The sequence below is a fragment of the Sorex fumeus genome, unplaced genomic scaffold, assembly GCF_029834395.1.
Source record: "Sorex fumeus unplaced genomic scaffold, SorFum_2.1 ptg000002l, whole genome shotgun sequence".
In the NCBI taxonomy this organism is placed as follows: domain Eukaryota; kingdom Metazoa; phylum Chordata; class Mammalia; order Eulipotyphla; family Soricidae; genus Sorex; species Sorex fumeus.
Window position 1 is genome coordinate 69,334,364 of NW_026606059.1, and position 24,822 is coordinate 69,359,185.

The following is a 24,822-nucleotide window of genomic DNA, read 5'->3' on the forward strand; positions in this document are numbered from 1 at the left end:
GCTGGTTTTTTTTTTTTTTTTTTTTTTTTTTTTTTTTTTTGCCTCTTTGACTTTAAATGGGATGGAGCGATAGCACAGCGGTAGGGCATTTGCCGTGCACGCAGCCAACATGGCCGACCCGAATTCGATTTCTCGCCCCCCTTGGAGAGCCCAGCAAGCTACCAAGAGTATCTCGCCTGCATGGAAGAGCCTGGCAAGCTCCCTGTGAAGTATTCGATATGCCAAACACAGTAACAACAAGTCTCATGATGGAGACGTTACTGGGCCCGCTCGAGCAAATCGATGAACAACAGGAGGACCGTGACTGTGACCATGACTTTAAATACAGTACTGCTCAATTTCACATGTAGGTTTTTTTTTTCATTGGCCCTTTTATTTGTGCTCTTAACCAGTGTTACTTGTAGGATCTTCATTATTTATTTAGTAGTTTAATCTGCTAAAAAATTCTTGTCCTATGGTAAAATGATTCCTCAGATTTTAAGATAGTTATTTCTGTACAACCTGAATAATCATTTTTTTTCAATAAAAATATAATTATGCTATTCCAGTGCTTAAAACCATTTTCTCAAAACTTTTGACTAATTCAGAATATACCTTAAACTTATTATGATGGCTTACAATATTGTAGAATAAATTTTGAGAAATTAGAATGAATACAACGCATGTGCTGGAGCGATAGCACAGCGGGTAGGGCGTTTGCCTTACAAGCGGCCAACACAGCCGACCGGAGTTCGATTCCTCCGCCCCTCTCGCAGAGCCCGGCAAGCTACCGAGAGTATTCGATATGCCAGACACAGTAACAACAAAGTCTCCAATGGAGACGTTACTGGGCCCGCTCGAGCAAATCAACGATCAACGGGAGGGCCTTTACCTTTTTTACTTTACCTTACAACGCATGTGTAAAGAGATGATTTTTTTCTATGAACAACAAATTTTAACCATGCAGGGAAAAGCTGATGAGACAATGAAGTCGCTCAGGAGAGGTTCATTATAAGAATAACAAAAATGTGTTCTAAGTTAATTCTATTTCACTTTATTTCTGGTGAGCCTTCCCAGTAGTGGCAGGGACTTTGTTTCACATCCCTGGCAGTGATGAGAAGGCTGGGTGGTTCTGGGCACCCCATCTTAGGCCCCAGTACATTCCAGACCTTCTCTTCGGTGCTGGGAGGTATCTTCCGGGCTTGGATTCTATCTTATTTTTACTTTATTAGTATTATTCATTTTAAGCCACACCCAGTGGTGCTCAAGGCTTACACACAGCTCAAAACTCAGGGACCACTCCTGACAGGGTTCCAGAGAACTTATGGGGTGCAGGGGATCACATCCTGCTCAGCCATCTGTGAGGCAAGGGCCCTGTCCACAGGTGGTGTCTGATGTTTATTATTATGGCCATCTATGTTGATATATAGTGGTAATGGGAACGTAAAAGCATTTAACATGATATAAAACATTTGAAAACAAAACTAAACAGAAACTTTAATATACTACGCAATCACTTGATCACTTGATTTCCCGTTAATCATCGATTTGCTTGAGTGGGCACCAGTAACGTCTCCATTTATCCCTGTCGTGTGCTAGTGTGGAACAATGGCGTCTGTTCGTTCTAGGAACACGAAGAGCCTCAAACCGATCGTTCAGGATCTTGAAGAAGTGTGACCATCTGGTAGGTGGGCGGCCACACGGTCTTTTGACATCCCGTGGAATCCAGTCAGTAACAGCTCTAGTCCAGCTGTCTCTCCAAATCTCATTATGTGTCCAGTCCATCTGATTTTCAATGCCTTGGCAAACGATACAGTGTCCCTGATTCTTGATCATGGATGGAGGTCGAAACTCCAGATTCTTTCTGTCATTTGAGTGAAACGTGATACTCCAAGCATAGCTCTTTTGATTTTTCTTTGGGAGACCCAAATAGCATTCTCATCCTGTTTTCATAGGGCCCAGGTCTCTGAGGCATATCTTAATGCAGGAATAACAGTGTAATCAAAGAGATGTGCCCAGAGCCTGAGATTCTTTGTCCTCTTAGCTATTTCTTTTTTGTTTAATTTTTATTTTATTTTATTTATTTTTTATTAGTGAAACACCATGAGGTACAGTTATAAACTTATAAATTTTTGTGCTTGGGTTTCAGTTATACAATGATCAAGTAGTCATCCCTCCACCAGTGCCCATCCTCCAACACCACGGGTCCCAGCATCCCTCCCAACCCCCCATCCTCCCCATCCCACCCTGCCTCTGTGGCAGGGCATTCCCCCTTGTTCTCTCTCTCTTCTTTTGGGTACTGTGTTTTGCAAGAGAGGCATTGAGTGGCAATCATGTTTGGTCTATAGTCTACTTTCAGCATGCCTCTCCCAACCTGGGAGGATGGGAGACCCTTTATTTGGTGCTATCTTATCTATCTGAGCTTCCTTTTCCACTAGCACGTGTGGCTGGCCTCCAAGTCATGGAGCAAAATTCCTGGTACTAATCTCAGCCATTCCTGGGTGTTAGTCTCCCATTTTGTAGCTTTATGTTCCCCAGATGAATGCAATCTATCGGTGTCTATCCTGCTCTTTCCTACTGATTTCACTTAACATGATACTTTCCATGTAGTACCACTTGCATCTAAATTTCATAACTTCATCTTTTCTAACAGCTACGTAGTACTCCATTGTGTAAATGTACCAAAGTTTCTTTAACCATTCATCTGTTCTCGGGCACTCAGGTTTTTTTTCCAGATACTGGCTATTGTAAAGAGTGCTGAAATGAACAAACAATTGCAGATGTCACTTCTAATATACTTTTTTGCCTCTCTGGGTGCTGTAGGTTTGTGATAGATGGCTATTGCTGGGTCAAATAGGAGATCAAATTAAAATTTTTTCAGAATCGTCCATACTGTTATTCAAAAGGGTTGGTCCAGCCGGCATTCCCACCAGCAGTGAAGGGGGGTCCCTTTCTCGCCACATCCGCGCCAGCACAGGTTGCTTTTGTTCTTGTGGATGTGGGCCAATCTCTGTGGTGTGAAATGATATCTAATTGTTGTTTTGATCTGCATCTCTCTGATGATTAGTGATGTAGAGCATTTCCTCATGTGCGTTTTATCCATTTGTATTTCTTTGCGAAAGTTTCTGTTCATTTCCTCTCCCCATTTTTTGATGGGGTTGGGTGATTTCTTCTTGTGGAGTTTAACCAGTACCTTGTATATCCTTGATATCAACCCCTTGTCGGATGTGTATTTGCTGAATATCCTTTCCCATTCTGTAGGCTGTCTTTGTATTCTTCTTTTGCACCTCAAAAGAAGTCTTTGTCATGACTTCTTTTGAGATGCAGAAGCTTCTTAGTTTAAGATAGTCCCATTTGTCTATCTCTGTTTTCACTTGCTTGGCCAGTGGCGTGACATCTTTGAAGATACCATTAGCTTCAATATCATGGAGAGTTTTTCCAACTTTCTCTTCAATAAACATTATGGATTCCGGTCTGTGTTGAGGTCATAAATCCATTTTGATCTTACTTTTGTGCATGGCGTTAGGCAGAGATCTGAGCCCAGTTTTTTGCATGTAGCCATCCAGTTTTGCCAGCACAATTTATTAAAGAGGCTTTCCTTGCTCCATTTCCCTTTTCTTGCCCCCTTATCAAAGATTAGATGCTCGTATGCTTGGGAGGAGATGTCAGTATATTCAACTCTGTTCCATTGGTCTGCAGCTCTGCCTTTGTTCCAGTACCATGCTGTTATAATTATTCCTGCTTTGTAGTAGTGCTTGAAGTTAGGGAGGTTGAATCCTCCCATTTTCTTTTTCCAAAGAATTGCTTTAGCTATTCGTGGGGGCTTACTGTTCCATATAAATTTCAGGATTGTTTGCTCCATTTCTTTGAAGAATGCCATGGTTATCCTTATAGGGATTGCGTTGAATTTGTACAGTGCCTTGGGAAGTATTGCCATTTTGACAATGTTGATTCTCCCCATCCATGAACAGGTGATATTTTTCCATTTCCTCGTGTCCTCTTTTACTTCCTGAAGTAGCGTTTTGTAGTTTTCTTTGTACATGTCCTTTACTTCCTTAGTTAAGGTGATTCCTAGGTACTCAATTTTCTGTGGCACAATTGTGAACGGGATTGTTTTCTTCATGTCACTTTCTTCTATTTCACTATTTGCGTATAGGAAAGCCATGGATTTTTGAGTATTGATTTTATAGCTTGCCACTTTACTATACAAGCCTATTGTTTCTAGGAGTTTCTTGGTAGAGATTTTAGGGTTCTCTAAGTATAGTATCATATCATCTGCGAATATTGAGAATTTAATATCTTCTTTCCCTACCTGGATGCCCTTAATATCTTTTTCTTGTCTAATTGCTATTGCAAATACTTCCAGTACTATATTGAACAGTAGTGGAGAGAGTGAGAATTCTTGTCTCGTCCCTGACCTTAGGGGGAAGGCTCTCAGTTTTTCCCCCATTGAGGATGATGTTGCTGTAGGTTTGTGATAGATGGCTTTAACTATATTGAGGAAAGTCCCCTTTATCCCCATTTTGGCAAGGGTTTTCATCATGAATGCGTGCTCGATCTTGTCAAATGCTTTCTCTGCATCTATTGTTATGAGAATATGATTTTTATCTTTTCTTTTGTTTATATGATGGATTATGTTGATTGATTTCCGAATGTTGAAACATCCTTGCTTCCCTGGGATGAATCCCACTTGATCATCATATATGATCTTTTTGATGAGTTGTTGCATTCTATTGGCTAGTATTTTGTTGAGAATCTCTGCATCCGTGTTCATGAGGGATATCACCCTGTAGTTTTCTTTTCTTGTGGTGTCTTTGTTTTCTTTTGGTATTAGAGAGATATGGGCTTCATAGAATCTGTTTGGGAGAGTTTCTGATTTTTCAACTTCCTGGAAAAGTTTGAGAAGAACTGGCAATAGGTCCTCTTAAATGTTTGGAAACATTCGCTAGTAAATCCATCTGGACCTGGGCTTTTGTTTTGGGGAAGACTTTTGATTACAGTTTCAATTTCCTTGATGTGAATAGGTCTACTCAGGTACTCTATATCTTCTTCATTCAGCTTTGGGAGATGATAGGAATCCAGGAATTTATCCATTTCTTTTAGGTTCTCTTGTTTCTTGGAATACAGGCTTTCAAAGTAGTCTCTGATGATCTTTTGAATTTCTTTGCTTTCTGTTGTGATATCTGCATTCTTATTTCTGATTCAATTTATTAGGGCTCTCTCTCTCTCTCTCTCTCTGTTTCTTTGTGAGTGTTGCTAGTGGTTTATCTATCTTATTTATTTTCTCAAAGAACCAGCTCTTGGTTTCATTGATCTTTTGGATTGTTTCTTTGTTTTCCATGTTGTTGATTTCTGCTCTAAGTTTTATGATCTCTTTCCTTCTGCCTGATTTAGGCTCTTTCTGTTGATCTTTTCTAAGTTATTGAGCTGTGAGGTCAAGTTGTTTATGTGCATCATTTCTACAGACCTAAGATATGCTTGCAGAGCTATAAATTTTCCCCTTAATATGGCTTTCCCTGCATCCTATAGGTTCTGGTAGCTCGTGTCTTCATTCTCATTTGTTTCCAGGTATCTTTTGATTTTGTCCTTGACTTCATTCCTGACCCACTCGTTGTTCAGCATCAAGTTGTTTAATTTCCCAGTGTTTGATTTGGGCTGCTGTTTATTTAGAAAATAGTGTACTTTTTCTTTGATTTTGAGTGAGAGTTTAACTTGATAGAGTATTCTGAGCTGCTGTTTATTTAGAAAATAGTGTACTGTTTCTTTGATTTTGAGTGAGAGTTTAACTTGATAGAGTATTCTTGGTGAAACATTTATTTCAGTGAGTTTTTTCACTATTTATCTTGCCATTGCCTTTTGACTTGGAGGGTTTCTTTCCTCTGATAGGTCTACTGTGAATCTAAGGGTTGCTCCTTTGTATGTGATTTCCTTCTTTTCCCTTGCTGCTTGCAGTATTGTATCTCTATCGGCAGCATCGATCATTCTAACTATGATATGTCTTGGAGTAATTTTGTTCGGGTCTCTCTTAGCTGGCACCCTTCAGGCTCCTTGAACTTGAATGACTGCATTGTGGAGCTCTGGGAATTTTCCAGCAATGATTTATTTGACGCTGTTTTTTTCATTGGGATTGTTTCCCTGAGCTTCAGGTAGTCCCATGATTCTGATGTTGTTCCTCTTGGAATCATCTCCTAGGACTCTGATTCTCTGTCGAGCTATTTTGAGGTCCCTTGCTACTGTTTGTTGTTGCCTGTTGGCTTGGTGCAGCTTATCTTCCAGCTCACTGTTTCTCTCTTCAGATGCAGTCATTCTATTGTTAAGAGAAGAGAAAAATTTCTCATTTCATCTACGGAATTTTTTAATCGTGACATTTCTGCTCTCATTTCTTCGTGTAATTTGTCGATTTTTTCTGTGGTGTTACTGGCTGTCTGTCTGACTGTTTCATTGAGTTGATTGAAAATCTTCATGACTTTGTATCTGAATTCTATGTCAGAGAGGTCCTTTAGTTGAGCTGTATCAACAGAATCTTCTAGAATGTTTCTCTTGTCGTCCCTTTGTGGTGTGAATTTGCGTTATTTCTTCATATTGCTGTGTAGGTTGGGTACTAGATTCCTTGGGGACTAGGTTCCTTAGTATGGGTAAACAACCTGTGGCCTCGTGAGCGTCGACCTGCTGAAAAATAGGCGATGCCCACTTCTAAAGAAGCCACGCCCACTTGTGAAGAGGCCGCACCTCTACGGAAACCTGGGTTTGGGAGGAGATGGGCACACTAGCTATTTCTTGAAGGTGTTCCAAGCTGCTTTCTTCCTCCTGCGCAACTCAGGTGCCAGGTCATTTATCATGTTGACTTCTCGACCTAGGTACACATAACTGTTGCATTCGGAGATGGTCGTTCCCTTGAGAGTGAATGGAGCATCAGGAACGAGGTATTTCTCATAAACATTGTTTTTGTAAGATTCAGCTGGAGTCCGACCTTTCCACATTCATGGTCGAAGTCGGCCAGCATTTTTGCCGTGGCTAATGTTTGGTATTATTAGAACAATGTCATCAGCAAAGCAGAGGTGATGTATTTGCCGACCATCTATCTTCACTCCCATTCCTTCCCATTCCAGTTGATGCATGATGTTCTCAAGGGTGGTACTGAAGAGTTTTGGTGAAAAGATATCACCCTGCCAAACCCCTCTCTTGACATCGATGATTACTTCTTTGTAGAATGGTGAGATCCTGGTAGTGAATCTGTAATACAGCTCATGGAGGATTCTGATGTATTGAGTTTGAATGCCTGGATTGACTAGGGCTTCAGTCACCGCTTCTGTCTCAACAGAATTAAAGCCCTTCTTTAAATCAATGAACGTTAGAAAGAGCAGCATCGTGAACTCCCAAGAAACCTCAATAAGCTTGGTTATTATGTGGATATGCTCCATGGTGCTGAATCCTTTTTGGAACCTGGTTTTCTTGCTTTGTTGCCCTTCATCTAGTGTTCTTCCAATCCTATTCAGAACTAGTGAACAGCTTGTGGATGACAGACAATAGGCAGATTGGGCGATAATTGCCAATGTTGTGGATGTCTGCCTTCTTGTATAGTAGTACAGTCCTGCTGGTTTTGCACTGGGACAGAACCTTGCATTCAGACGAGGTAGCATGTGAAGAGCCGAGCCAACATATTGATGAGTACTGATGGCAGGTTCTTCAGGTGTTCAGGTCTGACCTTGTCTGGGCCGGGTGCTGTTCATTTCTTTACCTATGAAATGCATGTCGGATTTCAGAAGGGAGAACATTGGGAACAACATATCCATCCTGTGGATTTTGGTATGTGGGCAGGTGGCCATGGCTATGGAAATGATCTTAGTAGAAGTCATGAATAACAGCTAGAATAACAACCCGAATTGGATGAGTACCCTTGAATAGATGTGGCTCACTGCAGGCAGTTTCTATCTTTATTGTCTACGCACCAACATCCAATTATGGTAAAGGAGAAATTGAGAATTTCTATATGGAGCTGGAGAAGTTCTATAAAGAAGACCACACCTTCTACAAAATTATTGTGGGTGATTTTAATGCCAATATAGGACTGAGAAGATCAGCCAAATAACTCCACAACGGGATCCATGGCCTAGAATGGAACGAACAGGGTGAGAGACTGTCTGAATTAATCATGTTGACCAGGACCATCCATGGTAACTCACAGTTCCAGAACGCTGAATCTAAACATTAGACATGGAAGTCTCACGGTGGACAGTTCCACAATGAAATAGACCACATTATAGTCAATCGACGGTGTTGCCTGACTGATGTCACTGTTGTCCTAAAATTCCAAATGGGATTGGACCACCATCTCCTTCGTGCAAAATTCTACTTCATAGAGCGGGGAGAACGGGCTGCAAAGTTTAAGAAGAGAACTCCCAGAATGACTACCAACTGGGAGCTCTTTGGCACTATTGCTGCAACATGGGAACATGCCATTGTTGACAGCATTGACGAGGAATACAATGGATTGGTTCAGCACCTCCACGATTGTGTGAGGAGCGCCAAGAGAGAGATAGCCACAAAAAAATGCCTGTCTTTGAAAACTTTTGAGGTTATTCTCCAATGTGGTTTGGCATATGCCTCAGGTAACTGCAAGTGAAGGTCTGAGCTCCCAAAGCAGTGCAGACATGTGACAAAGGAAGACCCTACATAATCATTCATGTTTAATACTGTAAGTCGGTTAATCTATGCTTAAGGAGCATTTGAAGTATTCCCTTTATCTTCATGTTTTTAATTTTATTTAGCCATCATGGATTACAAATTTACCCATGGTTGGGTTTGGGGCATGCAGTATTTTAACACCAGTTCCTCCCCGCATTGTCCATTTTCTTCCACCAATGTCCCCTTCCCACCCATTTCCTTCCTTACCACCAGCCATATCTGTGACTGGCACATTTTAAAAATAACTTTTGACACTGTGGTTTACAGGACTGTTAGTTATTGGGTTTTTATGCATAAAACATATTTATTTCTTGCATATTATATATTCTTTCAGCACCTTTTCCTGCTTTGGTTGACCATTTACCTCTATCATTTTTGTAGTGTTCTTTTCCATGTCCTGCCACTCCCAAATCCTGCACCTTCTCACCCTATATTTCCTACTTGAGGACCTCTGGTTCTTTGTTTCTATTACTTTGAGCAACTATTTCCCCTGTTATGTTTTCTTATATCCTACATATGAGAGATGTCATTCTGTGTTGGTCTCTCTCTAACTGGCTAAGCATGATGGTAAGTTGTATTTTAAGCCAAAATTTGAGGTTGTAGTATTAAAAATACATGTCTGTATTAGAGGGGAAGATATAGGAGTGCTGAGGACATAGAAGAAGATAGAATTAAAGGACAAGAAGGGAAAGAAGAAAAAATTAAAGGGAGATGAAAACTGAGATGTTAGAATAATAAGACACTGCTCTAAAATGGTATGCACCCAAGTTCAATTCATTTATTAAATCATAGTAGGACAAACTATGAAATTCTCAAATTCATAAATTCTATACATTATCTTCTGAGACAATAAAATAATGTATGTATATATTTCATATTTATATAATTATAAATAGTTTTGTCCAGAAAAAAAAACAAACTTGCAGGCTATCGAATATAGCCTGCCCACAGGGCAGAGTCTGGCAAACTCCCCGTGGCGCACCAAATATGCCAAATACCAGTAACAATGATGGGTCTCATTCTCCTAAAAAGCCTTCAATATAATCTCAGGGCTAGGATGAAAGAGACGTTACTGGGGCCTGCTCGAGGCAATCGACGATTGACGATAAATAGTTTTATAACAAAATTCATTTTACTTTAGATGTGCCACTGAATTCATTATGGCTTTTCTTCGAAGACAACTCATGTTTGATTACAGTAACTCCTACATTGGAAGTGACAATTTTTTTTAATTCACTTTTTTGGGGGATACTTCCTGAGTGATACCTTGGGCTTCCATTGGCCCAAACCTGGGTCAGGCCTTTGCAAGGCTGGAGCTTGTACTCTCTCGATGGCCCTGAGTTTTGTTTTCACTGTAACCAAAATGGTATTGGGACCACATATATCTGCACTCTTTAGTAGCACTGTAGCACTGTCCTCCCATTGTTCATCGATTTGCTCAAGCAGGCAGCAGTAACATCTCCATTGTGAGACTCATTACTGTTTTTGGCATATCCACGGGGAGCTTGCCAGGCTCTGCCATGAGGGTGGGATGCTCTCCAAGAGGGATGGAGGAATCAAACCCAGGTCGGACACATACAAGGCAAACACCCTACTCACTGTGCTATTGCTCCAGCCCCATTGGGCTGGAGCAAAAGCACAATGCATAGGACATTTGTCTTGCACACGGCTGACCTGGGTTCGATCCCCAGCATCCCATATGGTCCACTTGTGCATCATCATTTCTGCGAGGAGTAATTCCTGAATGCAGAGCAAAAGTAAGCCCTGAGCATTGCTGGGTGTGGCCACAAAAAGAATCGACACTCTTTAATAAAGATAGAATAGGCATTTCAAACCTAATCCTTTATATACTTACACTTATTCACACCTCCACACTGAGAGGTCTAACAAGATATACTCTACTGTGGGACAAAGACTTTTCAGTAAACATGCCAAAAAATTGATAGGTTATCTTTTCTTCTATAATGCTACAGAGTGTTATAAATTAATATATGGATAATTTCTAACTCTCCTAAATGAAAAGCAAATGTTGAAGGAGATCCCACCCAAAAGTAAATTAAATGCGTTAATATTTTGAATATGTCTGCACTAATACATTTACAAAATCACATGAAATGAGTCAGAGCAATAGTACAGAAGGTAAGATACTTGCCTGGCAAGGGGATTCAGGATTGAGACCTTGAATCAAATCTAAAGAACCACAGATGTTCCCCATAGCATGAACAGTGATGAACCTTGAATATAAGAGCCAGTAATTGGCCTTGAGCATTACCGGATATGGTCCCCAAATAAAACTGAAAAACAAGTTGGCTGGAGAGACAGTATAATGGGTAGGGTGTTTGCCCTGTGTACTGCCATCCCCACCTCTTATGGCCCCCCCAAACCCAGAGAGGAGTGATCCTTGGCAAGGAGGACAAGGAGTTAACCCTGAGAACTATCTTGTGTGGAACAAAACAACAGAAAACTTCACATCAAGTAGTTCTATCCTACAAATACATGGCTTAGTAAAAAGAGCATTGAGACAGTTTTAAGGGAAAATTCAAACAGACCTATCAGAGAAGAAAAGATTGGAAAGAGGGTTTTATAAATTTAGTTTCCTACGAGTTTTGGAATTTCTTAGATTGAGGTCTCAGTATCCTCCTACGAGGATTAATACAAGGAAGAAACTACCTTGCACAGAAAGCATCTGTAAGTTTGCTACGGTAAGAAAGATTCAAGAAGGACACAGAATGGTGACTGGAATTGAGATGTCTGTGTGCCACAAAGCAAAGCAATGCATTCAGGTGTGGTAAGCAGTCATTTTGTGGTGGGCAAACTCAAGAGACCAGCAATAGCGGAGGAGGCCATGAATTAATGAGAAATAGATGGAAAAATAGATTGAACCCACATGGTGTTATTTGTGGTGAGCAACCACACACCCCCGAAATACCAACTTGAAATAATAAAATCCTCCATGAAAGAGAGGACTTCAAGATGCAGAGAGAGAGAGGGGGGTGGAGAGAGAGAGAGAGAGAGAGAGAGAGAGAGAGAGAGAGAGAGAGAGAGAGAGAGAGAGGTTTCTAATGAGATTTCAAGCATCAGCTTTGGAATTAAACTACTTGGACTTCATTATTAAGTTCATGACCTTTGGCCTGTACTTAGTTTCCTTACCTGTCAATGAAGGAAAAATAATGTTCTAACATATTTGTGATGAAAGTTAAAACTGTGAAATATTTAATATAAAGCAGAGAGAGTCTACAAATGTTCAATAATTACTATTTCTAGATTTCTTATGTTTCTGAGGGGAATGAAACATGTGAAAACATTACCTTCTCAATACATAGCTAAATATTTGGGCAAGTACATTATTGTGTAGACTATCTTATTATTATCAAGTTTATTTAATTCAGGATATTTTCCCATGTCAGTGCGGGACCTCTCTTTTAAATTCAAAAGCTAGATAAGTACATTATATCAATGTACATCCTTTCTAGTGATCACATTAAAAAAAAGATAATTGTTCTGAGTCAGTGTATTTTATACACATCACATATTTTCTTCAGATGATAGAATAATACCAGCAAGCAAGATTATGTAAATTCAGAACTTTAATAGCGGCTTAGTTCAATGGGCTCACTAAGGGTCATGCATTAACAATTTTATGAGCAACCCTATGACAAGTAAAGGATTTAAATTATTAGATGACAAAATTCCACTGAACGTTTTCTTTGGGAAAGAGTTTTTAAGTTTCTGTTTGAGAGAAAGGGCATGTTATGTATTTTTCTTGATGAATTCCATTTGTGATAAACTGGACTGACACACCCGGTAGCAATGAAATCTGCTTCTAAACATAGTGGACATAATATAAAAGACCATGTGAACAAGACTGTAAATAATTATTAGTAGACAAACTGACATTGTTGCTCATTAATAGAAACTGACTGATATACCAAATGGCAAGTAAAGTAAAAATACCAAAGCATTACAAAGTATGTATCACTATATCTTTTTTGTAGCATTTTCAGCTGTTTTTCATAACAAATGATACAAAATATATTATTTTGGTTCTGCTTTGGTGCAGGGATTGGGGTTTGGGATGGAAACATCTAAAACATGGTGATAGGAAGTTGCAGTGGTGCTGGTATTGGTGTTTGAATATTAAATGTAATGAAATATTGTGAACTACTTTATAAAATAAAAAAGTCTAAAAAATTTTTAAGAAGTATGTTTCACTATGGGATGGAGCGATAGCACAGAGGTAGGCATTTGCCTTGTGCGCAACCAGCCGGTCACGCCCAGTTAAATTCCTCCGCCCATCTTGGAGAGTCCAGCAAGCTACCAAGAGTATCATGCCCGCATGGAGAAGCCTGGCAAGCTCTCCATGGCATATTCAATATGCCAAACACAGTAACGACAAAGTCTCAAAAAAAATGGAGATGTTACTGGGCCCGCTCGAGCAAATTGATGAAAGATGGGAGGACAGTGTTTGTTTTTTTGTGTGTGTTTGTATGACTACAATCATTATTCCATGATCAAGATGATAGAGAAAATTCATGTCTAAAATTCATGTCTAAAATTCATTTAGGCATTATTGGGTAAGATAATACAATGATCTCCATTTGTAAATTTGCATGAGGAATTGTCACTCACTCTAGTGTATAGATAGGTAAGCTTCTTTGATTCTTGGTGCAATTTTTATGAAATACTATGGCTACAGTTTGTCAATTTAGAAACAAATTTACTTTTTTTACATTGAATCACTGAGAGATATACAGTTGCAGTGTTGTTTGATTGGGCTTCAGTTATACAATGTTCTAACATCTGTCCCTTTACTAATGCTCATTTCCCACCACCAATATCCCCAATTTCTCACCTTTATCATTCTCTCTCTCTCTTAAGAGAGAGAGAACAAGAGAAACAAATTGAACTCTGCCTCAATTTCCAGTCTATGTTCCTAATTTCCTTGTGAAATTATTGTATCTGAAATTCTGCATCAGGTCTATATGATAAAATGTACATTCCTAGGGCCTATGTCAGTTGCTCTGGAAGTAGATTTGCTACTTAAAATGATTATTTTACTCCTAGGTGATTAGTAACCATCAACAAAATTTGATACAGTCGTATATTAGCTGGAAAAGGTAAATGCTTGCAACTTAATTAAAAATAAAACGACATATTTCACATATTACCAAATTGAATTTTAGATATGTCATTTTCTGAAATCATAGTAATCAACATGTTTTGCACTGAATGATAGTCAAGTTAACTTTTGGATATTTGATTTAACATGTATTGATGTTGCTGTGAGAAAATAAATTATAACAGTGAGACTTCAAGGAATGAATGAGTAAAATGTTACTATTTCATGAGGATGCTCATGATAGTGTGGGTGTTTGTAGGAGACAAAAAAAAAAGATTGTGATCTCCTCCTTCAAGGTTTCAGCTGACAATCAGATCTTGGGGTCAAGGTAGATTCTCCACCAACCGCAAGAGGTTCAGTGAAATGGCGTGAGGTTGCAATGCTGATTCGGGCCCTGTGGTGGTGGAGATTTGTTGGACCAGAGCAGGTGGTCCTCAAGGAGCCCTTGCTCCAGTGACCAAGTGATGCTGGTAATTGAACCTGGATCACAGGCATCCTAAGCTTTCTATTCCACTCCAGTCTCTGCAAGTTTCCTACGAATTTATTATTTAAGGTTAGTTCCATAGTGCTGGTACTTTCTTTGTTTTTTTTTTCTTAAAGGAATGACAAGGTTTTTTTGTTTGTTTGTTTTACATTTTTTTTATTATTGCTATGGCTATTTTTTGTATCAGACCCAGCAATAATCAGGGCTTACTCCTGGTTCTGCCATCAGTAATCGCTCCCGGCGGTGCCCAGGAAGCCATGTAAGATGCCTGTGATTGAACTGATTGGCCAACTGCAAGGCAAATGCCTTACCTACTGTACTATCATCGCAGCCCCTAATTTTTCTTTCTTGGAAAGACTATCTGTACTTTTAAAATATTAACATTAATCTGAATCTTTAAATAATTTTTATTTTTATGAAAATTGCAAGTTGATTTTTCTCATGCCTAAAAAACTCTATAATAGACAATAGAACCAAAAGTTATAAAATATTTTAGCTCACAAAATGTTATAATTGTAATTTGGGGGACAATTTTTATGTCAGAATATTTAAAATATTATTCTAGCTTTGTGGATCTACTAGAATTAACTTAATAACTCATGTCTAGAGCACTATTGAAAATGAATGAAATTGGTGTTTAAATGTATCTCTGTGAAATAAAACTGAATTGTATAGTTTAAGGTGCACAAATTCAGAGTTACATAGTAGTCTATACAATATGAAAAACTTGATATATGATAGTTTCATATATTTTGCAAAGTATACAATATTTTAAATCACATACTTTTGTTATTCTACCAGGATATTATTATACTAGCTCTATCTAGTGGTCACATGTAAATATTACACTTAGCTAATGAACATTCTAATTTACAATTAGCAACACAATTTTAAATAAATAGAATATTAGGTGATTTAAAGTTATAAAACTTTCACCCAATCTGTTCTGTAGGTATTCAGTTTGCTTCAAAATTAATTTAATAAGATACCTTATTAAAATCTTAAGTGTACAATACAGTAATATACCAAAAATAGGTACAAAATATAGTAAAACAATTCTCTAAAACTCAATGATCTTGTAAAGTTGAAACTTTGTAACTGTTGAATAGTGACAGGATTCTACCCACTGCTTCTACATGTTAGACTAGGACAGTAAGTCATTGTTGATAGATCTTATTTTCAAAATTGAGAATTTTTTATTTGTATTTTCTTTGCATTTATTTTGCTGCAAAAATAATTAAAGATTTTTGAAAATGGATAGAAACTACTTATTCCTAGTAACCAACCCAGCTTTTTGCCTTCAGGTGGAGTAAAATTTTGATGTGAATTTATATTACAAAATTCTTAGTATAAATGTTACTTGTAATAAGAAATTTTCCACACAACAAAGGCTAATTTATGAACTTATATAAACAGTTCCTCTCTTACCAACTCAAGAGTATTGCTAAAATTTATCATAGAAAAAACAATCATAGCTTAATGTCTTCAAACAAAACTCTTTTATCTCACGAGTCTCTGACCTCAGGATGGTTTGTTCCAAGCAATTGTAGTCGGTAAATTACTTGCTGCTTCGACAGCACCGTCTGGAAAAGGGGAGGCTTCCTTGGGGTGGTCTCATTAACTCCCAACTACTCTCAGCTACCTAAAAAATGTGGACAGGTCTTTAAGAGAATAGGCAGAAATATACAATGTTTTCTTTGACATCTACAATTAGAACTGGTGTGGAGGTATACTAACACTGCACTCTATGAGGGAAATAACTCAGAGGCAACTGCAAGAATACTATATGGGACAGGGCTTTGGGGAGAAGTGAAGAGCGATGATAATCTTTGTTTCAATCTAGCACAAATTATAAGCTATATTAAAATATGATTTTTTATTCAGTTGAGTGAGAGTTCCACACATATTCTATTTCTGTAGTGTTTACACAGGAGGCTTTTAAAAACTGCATGGACAAATTCTTATCACATTTCCCTTATATTTAAAGAATGATAAAAAATGATCTCTTTGAGGATGGAAGGATCAATAAATATCTTTGTTTATACATGAAATTTGATTAGCTACATTAATTACTTGAACTCTACAACTCTATTCGATATGCCAGACACAGTAACAAAGTCAATGCCTCAGTGGAAATAAATGCTTTAGAGTGAGGATCTCAAGATCTGTTACTGATTCCTTGCTGATCACTTATCCATTGCATAGTCAGTACAGTTTGAAGTTGGTGAAGATGATGCCACCCACCTTCTTTTTCCCAAGAGATGACTATTTGTGGGGGTGGAACTTCAGGAGTGTTTTCTCTGTTTCTTTGAAAAATATCATGGGATGAGTATCCTTGTAGGGACCCCTTTAAATCTGTATAATGCTTTAGGGAGTATTTTCTTTTTTGACAATGTTAATCCTCCCAACCATAAATATGGGATGTGTCTCCATTTTCTAGTATCCTCTTTTATTTCTTGAAGTAGTGTTTTGTGGCTTTCTTTGTGTAGATCCTTCTCCTCTTTAGTTAAATTGATTCCAAAGTACTTGATTTTTGAAGCACTATTGTGCCATTGCATAGTCAGAAGTAGAAATTGTGCCCATTACGAATGCCTTAAACTTGTCCTCCTGTACAATAGCATGAAATGGATTCAACTCCAAATTTTCTCCCAACTCATTTTTAATTTTTAGAGATTCTAGTTAGCAATGTTGTGACATTATCTGATTCCCCACCCCCAACTAACACAGTTCACTAAAACAGTAATCCCTTTCACAAAAAATAAGTAACTGCTTTATTTCTACTAGAAATCATATTCAACTAAAATGTCTAAATTTCGCTAAAAATTAGACATATAAATTATCAAAAATGTTTCTAAAATATTTATGACAATTTCACCCTCCCTGTAATTCCCAATGCCAATTAGACTGATCCAGTAGAATGTATGAATATAAAATTATTTTAATCTGATTAAACATACTTTAATAATGGTATATGGTAATGTTATATTGCAATTATTTAGTAAATTATATATTAAACACTGTGTTTAATTTATGAAGTATAATTATTCACTCTAAAATGTTGTGTACATGATCTTCACTTATCTCCTCATTTTTTTATTTCTATACAATGCAGTGCTATATAACGAATTCCATAGAGGAATTTATAAGGTCATATATGTGTAGCACTGTAGCACTGTCCTCCTGTTGTTCATCGATTTGCTCGAGTGGGCACCAGAAATGTCTCCATTGTGAGACTTGTTGTTACTGTTTTTGGCATATCAAATATGCCATGGGGAGCTTGCCATGCTGTGCAGTGCAGTGCAGGATACTCTTGGTAGCTTGCCGGGCTCTCCGAGAATGATGGAGGAATCGAACCCAGGTTGGCTGCATGCAAGGCAAACACTTTACCCACTGTGCTATAGCTCCAGCCCCATACATGTGTACTTTTATAAAATAGATTGATATAATTAATGCTGTTTCTGAAGTTCTAATAAATGCATCCAGGTGATGAGAGAGAATTTAGGAGGTGAAATTTAGGCTGGCTAAAGGGAACACAAAGATGCCCACATTTTTACTCAATTTGCAAATTTGCTAATGATGTAAAGTCATTAAAAATCAATAGTTTTTTTCACCTTATAAATGAAGTTATTAAGATAAAAATATTAAGAGAAAGAATATATCATCACATATGTACAAATTCTATAAAGCAACAATAAAGTTCATGAGGCTTATGCATATTTACTTATCTCTAGTTATGGAAAGAAAATTGATTATGTTATTAAGTTAAAAAATAGAAATGTTAAAATATTTCAGATTATGAACATATTTAGAACATTTATAATCCTTATGAAGAATAAATATTTTGATAAGACTGCTACAGAAATATGAAGAAACTTTATGAAGGAACAATATAAGTAAATTCAATATAGTAAGTAACTTTTTATTTCTTAAAAATAATTTCCTTGGGGCTGGAGCAACAGCACAGCAGGTAGGGCATTTGCCTTGCACGTGGCCAACCCTGGTTTGATTCCCAGCATCCCATATGGTCCTCTGAGCACTGCCAGGGGTAATTCCTGAGTGCAGAACTAGGAGTAACCCCTGTGCATTACCGGGTGTGACCCAATAAGCAAAAAAATAAATTAAAAAATAATTTCCAACATTTTGACCCCTTGCACCATAAGCACTATCAGAGATGCCTCTGAATACCACATGTTGCCCTAAAGTGCTATCGCTCTAGCCCTAAAGTATTCCCACCTTGGGGTTGGACTGATAGTACAGCAGGTAGGATGTTTGCCTTGCACACGGCTCACCTGGGTTCGATTCCCAGCATCCCATATGGGCCCACAGGAGTAATCCTTGTGCATCATACGGTGTGACTCAAAAAGAAAAAAAATGTATTTCCACCTCTGCCACCAATAAAGGCCCTTCACTATATTTGTCAATGAAATAAAATCAAATCATGTATTTTAAAATCACTTCCAGCAAACTTCGTACAATGTTAGTGGCCAATTATATGATAATAAAACTGGAAAACATTATAAGACTATTATTAGAGTAGATTCCCTTTAGGTCATTCTAATTTTTCCCTCAATTTCTACATCTGAGTAAATTTAAGATCTGCTTCAACACCGACTACCTTGTCTCTGTCAGTCCTAACTCAAATTGAGCTTCCCCTGTCCATCCTCATTATTCCCATTCCAATTTTAATGAGCTCCTCTAATCTGCTCACAAGCCTACCCCGTTGCTTTTCCCTTAATTGGTTTTCCTGTTTCTGTCTCATCCACAATGACTCACCCTATGGCTGATCAATGTTCCTCAAGTGCACCACTGATTTAATCCTTTTCCACTCAACCACCTTAAGTAACATCCAGTTATCAATTAAATTAAAAAGAAATCCATCTGCCTGATTTTCTAATAATTATACCAAAAAAGGCCTAACAGAACTTGCTCATTTTTGACCATTTCAGCTGTTTAGCAAACCAATTGCTCCTGAACGTGTTTCATGTTCTGCTGCTTTATTTTACGTGTGCTAATTCGGTGGTTTGCAGAAACGTGCCTAACCTGTTTACATCCTGAAATTCTATCCAATCATCAAAAAAAAATATCTTTAATTCTGCTCCTTTGTGATATTTTCTGATCCACATTGACCCTGTTCTCCCACAAAACAGACATTTCTTTCCTTTAAGCACTTACAGCACTTATCTTAAACCTTTTAAAGGTATATCAGAATAAATACCACGGAGGAGCTAGGATTTTTGCCAGTTGCATTAGCTGGAACTATTTAAGAAATTAATTGATCTCAATATAGATGAATTGGGGTATGTGTTTTATAGAATTAATGCATGTGCTAAATAAGCAATTTTTTTTTAAATCTTGGACTTAAAAATAAAAAGTGAATGTGGATATCAACGTATGGCATCTTTTTTCAAGCAGATTAGTTGGGAAAGTACTCAGCCACTATCTGTGGGAAGGAGAACACAGACCTACTAGGAGCATTTCCTAAGGAAAATGTATGATTTTCGTATTATTAAATATAGCAGAAAATTTTGGTACAGTAGAAAAAGAACTGTTTAAGAGAGTAATGTTTTAAAGGATGTTTTATTATTATTATTATTATTATTATTATTATTATTAACATTGGTTTCAGGACCAGAGAGATAGTTCAGCAGTTAGAGCACTTTCCTTGCATGAGGTCAAGACAGATTCAATATCTGGCACCCCAGATGGGCCCTAGGATCTGGAGTACCATCTCTGAGTCCAACATCCTGAGCTATCTTCCCCCACTCCCAAATATGATAATGAATTGATTTAATGATTAATTTTACACCTGATATCATCCTTTTATACCATATTCTCTTGACACAGAAAAAAAACCCACTGCATTTGCTCTGAAATAAATTTCCAAATTTTAAGAGTTATCATTGCTTTCGTTATTTTATAACTGGATTAAAATTTTAAAAAATAGGAAGTGTAAATTTCAAGTGGTATTATATTGTAAAGCTGGTGGTCACGGTCCTCCCGTGGTTCACTGATTTTGCTCGAGTGGGCCCAGAAACGTCTCCATCATGAGACTTGTTGTTACTGTGTTTGGCATATCGAGTACGTCACGGGTAGCTTGCTAGGCTCTGCCGTGCGGGCGAGATACTCTCGGTAGCTTGCCGGGCTGTCCGAGAGGGGCAGAGGAATCGAACTTGGGTCGGCCATGTTGGCTGCGTGCAAGGCAAATGCCCTCCCGATGTGCTATCGCTCCAGCCCAAAGCTGTTGGTATATGTGGTAAATATATAATTTTATATTGTATATAAATATATAAAAATTTAAGTGGTATATATGGTAAATATGCCCTAGAAATAGAAATACTAGTTTATTGCAAAAACTTTTTGTGATGGATTATTGTAAGAACATACAGAAATTATCTGACTCCTTTTAGACATTTTGTTAAGTTGGAGAATAAAACATTTTATCTAGGTTACTAATATACTTTTCTTGTTTTTCTATTTTTGTTTGTTTGGGAGCCACACCTAGTGATGCTCAGGGATTACTTCAGGTTCTGCACTCAGGGACCACTTCTGGTATGTCTTGGGGGACTGTATGGGATGCCAGGGATTGAATTCGTGCTGGGAAATGCAAGGCAAGTGTACTATTGCTCCAGCCCTGAGTGATTAATATACATAAACAAAGCTTTTCCAGAACTTCAATGTTACAGATGTTAAGTAAAAAGATATTTTAAACAAAGTTGGCAAACACTGCATATAGTAACCAACTCTTGGAGAGCTAGGATGTGAATTAAAATAGACATTACTCTTAGAATTCTTATTATACTATTTAAATGTATTTAGGCTTGCATCAAATTTACAATGCAGAATCATTTTCATGCAGAATGTTCATCAGTACTTTTCTTGAAACAGTTTAAAAATGCTAAACAAGATTTCCATCATCAGTTATGCATAAAATATCTACCCATTGTCTTATACAATCCAGACACCCTCTAGTGCTGAATCTATACAAGAATATATTATTTTGTGTCAAGAGTCCCCAAAGTAAAAAAGAGGGAAAGAAATTTAAACTACCTTCGTTGAAATATCAGTAGAGTAGGAACTATAGAAAGCCAGGTGTGGGCAAAGAATATCCCCCTGCTAATTATTTACCAATTACTAATAGACAGGGGTTATTTCAAAATAATTTTACTAGAATAGCCATCTAAGCTATTTTTATGAGAAATTATGGATTTGTAGCCCATTAGAAGAAAAAGTTCAAAGACCGAGTTTCATTTGAAGAACAGTGGGTAATTTGATATAGAATTCATAATTTGGAAGTGAAGAATGATTAGAAAACACTGGACAGAAGAAAACCTGAATCAAACACTTCTTCCATGGTGAACGAGGGCTTGCAGATATGAGGAATCACTGAAATAATTTAATCACAATGTTGTGCAAGATGCATAGCTTAGAATCTTGTGAAAAATCAAATTTGGAAGAGTCTGGACTTCACTGCAGACTAAAACAGATCCCAGAAATGCAGCACTGTTTAGAGTAGATTTCTGATTGAAGATTATTTCTTTCCTGTCCCAAATCTTCATTTTACTTGCTAAACTATGATTTTGTTTTTTCTATAAAACAATGATATGGTAACTCCATTTTTGCTAATTAAAGACTCCATTTAAACATGGTCTCATGCTTGCCTCCAAATCAAAAAAGTGGAGTGAATGAACTTGCTTTCTGAGAGTGATGAATAATAAAAAAATAGGAAACCTAAGTTTAAATATGCACAGATATCTTGGAAATGAAAAATGTCATTCAACCAAGACTGGCCAAAATTACTTTTAAAAATAAAAGATTTATAATTTAGAGTTGTTTGCGATGATGGTGAGGTATGAATGATGAATGGGGCACTGAGGCACAGAATATACAAAAGAGTAACTATCAATACAGATTACAAGCAGTAATAGCTAAGGCAGTAGAAGCTGCCTTAGTTATTAGGTGTGCATATACCAGTCTTGTTAGTGTGACAGTTCCTAAGGAAAAAGAAAAGAAACATCTAAGATATTTTCATGGATTTGATAAATATCAGTTCCTAGAGTTTTCTCCCTCTCCCCCTCCCTTCTTCCTCCTTGCCCTACCCCCACCTCCTTCTCTCCTCTTCCTCTTCTCCCTCCCCCCTCCTCCTCTTCTTCCTCCTCCTCCCCCTCCCTCTCCTCTCCTCCTCTTTCTCTTCCCCCTTCCACATTTTTAGTCTGAAAGTCGGTTTTCACTATTTGTTTCTGCCCAATTTAAGTCTGGATTATGCAACCATTATTTTTATTTTTTAGGAGCTATCATAAGACACATCATAAGACACTCCCTACCTATCCCATTATTCATAGTTACCATACTATATTTAATGGGGTTAATACAATAGGCAATAAATCATAGAGGGAAATATATACATACATACATATATACATATATATATATATATATACACACACACACACACACATGCCTCTCGGAAAGCCCAACAAGCTACCAAGAGTATCCCGCCCATATGGCAGAGTCTGGTAAGCTACCCATGGAGTATTTGATATGCCGAAAACAGTAACAATAACGGGTCTCATTCCCCTGACCCTGAACGAGCCTCCAATACAACAGCATTGGGAAAGACTAGTAAGGAGAGGCTGCTAAGATCTCAGGGCTGGGACGAATGGAAAAGTTCCTGGCTCCTGCTCGAGTAAATCATTAAACAACAGGATGATAATGATCTAGTGATACAGTGAGGACCTACCATATCCAATGGATCCCATATAATTCCTGGTTACTCCATAATTATTCCATGGCAGTTGACACATTATGACTAATTTGATCATAAGGACAGTTTGTATATACCAGATTTATGTCTGTATTTTCTAGTAATTTTTCACATAGTGGGACTCTCCTGTGATCACTCTCATAGTTGTTTCCAGTTTTCACCTAAGAATTTAGAAACTCAGGGGGTATGGTGCTTCCAGCAGGTCAATCTGTACCTGTGAGGCGAGTGCATCAGCAGCTTGATGGCGCCTTCAGACTTCCAGATACCCCAAAATTGCTGCTGTGCCTTTGTCCAGACCCCCAAAACTGGGGGTAATGTTTACCAAGAAAGTAAACAGCCAAAAGTTAGGTATGTGGGAAACACACCCACAAACCACCTCTGGCTCAGCTATATAATTGGAGGCATAGCCTCTCTGGTTCCTGATCGAACTGCTTAATGGCCATGATCCTAGAGACTCAGAAACAAATCTTGAAACACAGCGGCTTTTGGCAGAAATGTGTCCGGTCCCTGCAGTAGGTTACTGGTGTTGGGCCATCCCAGGTGGAAATAGGTTTCGTGCCTTGGCCTGTTCCCCCTGGTGGCCTGGTGGCCGCCATCTTCCAGAGGCCATTTGACAGTCAGGTTTGGGCCTGCAGTGACGAGACACGCAGGGCCTCACGGGATGGGGGTGGAGCTGGTCCTGTCCTCCTCACCACAAAGAGACCCCAAGTCATCTCTCATAAATGGCCTCTGTGGCTCCTGATCAAGCTGCTTAATGGCCATGATCCCAGAAACAAATCTCGAAACCCAGTGGCTTTTGGCAGAAATGCGTTCGGACCCCACAGTAGGTTACTGTCGTCGGGCCACACGGGGGGAAATGGGTTGTCACTCTGCCTGCTCCCCCTTGGCGGCTCGGTGGCCATCATCCTTCAGAGGCCATTGCAAAGTCAGGCTTGGACCTGCAGTGACGAAACTTGTTGGGCCTCACAGGATGGGGGTGGAGCCATCCTGTCCTACCCACCTTGAGACCCCAAGTCATCACCCACGAATGGCCTTTCTGCTTAATAGCCATGGTCTCAGACTCAGGAGCAAATCTCGGAACCCAGCAGATTTTGGCAGAAATCCCTCCAGATTTAAGTGTTAAAATTTCGGAATTTCAAAATTGTGTGTCCACTACTGCAGTCACGCAACATCATATGTTATTCATAACCAGTAATAGAAAAAAATTGTCCACTGTTGCCTTTTCAGCAGATCTGAGTGTTGGGGTAAAATTTCAAATAATAATGGTGGATCTGGTGTCAAAATATTGAATGTGATCAAAGTAGAGAGAGAGTAATGTGGAAATCATCTGCCCCACAGGTAGGGGGAGGGTGCGGATGGGGGGGTATACTGGGGTTGTTGGGGGTGGAGAATGAGCACTGGTGAAGGTACAGGTGTTTCATTGTATGAATAAGACTTAGACCCAAAAGATTTGTAACTGCTCTCGCAGTGATTCAATAAACAAAATTATAAAAAATGAAAAAAAGTGAGGTGGAGTTCATGCACAATTCAATCAGCTAATCAATGGCTGAATAAATAGCAGTTCATTTTTTCATTTCATCATCCTGTTATTCGTCGATTGCCTCGAGCAGGCCCCAGTAACGTCTCTTTCATCCTAGCCCTGAGATTATATTCAAGGCTCTTTAGGAGAATGAGACCCATCATTGTTACTGGTATTTGGCATATTTGGTACGCCACGGGGAGTTTGCCAGACTCTGCCCTGTGGGCAGGCTACATTCGATAGCCTGCAAGTTTGTCCAAAGTAGGAATGAGATA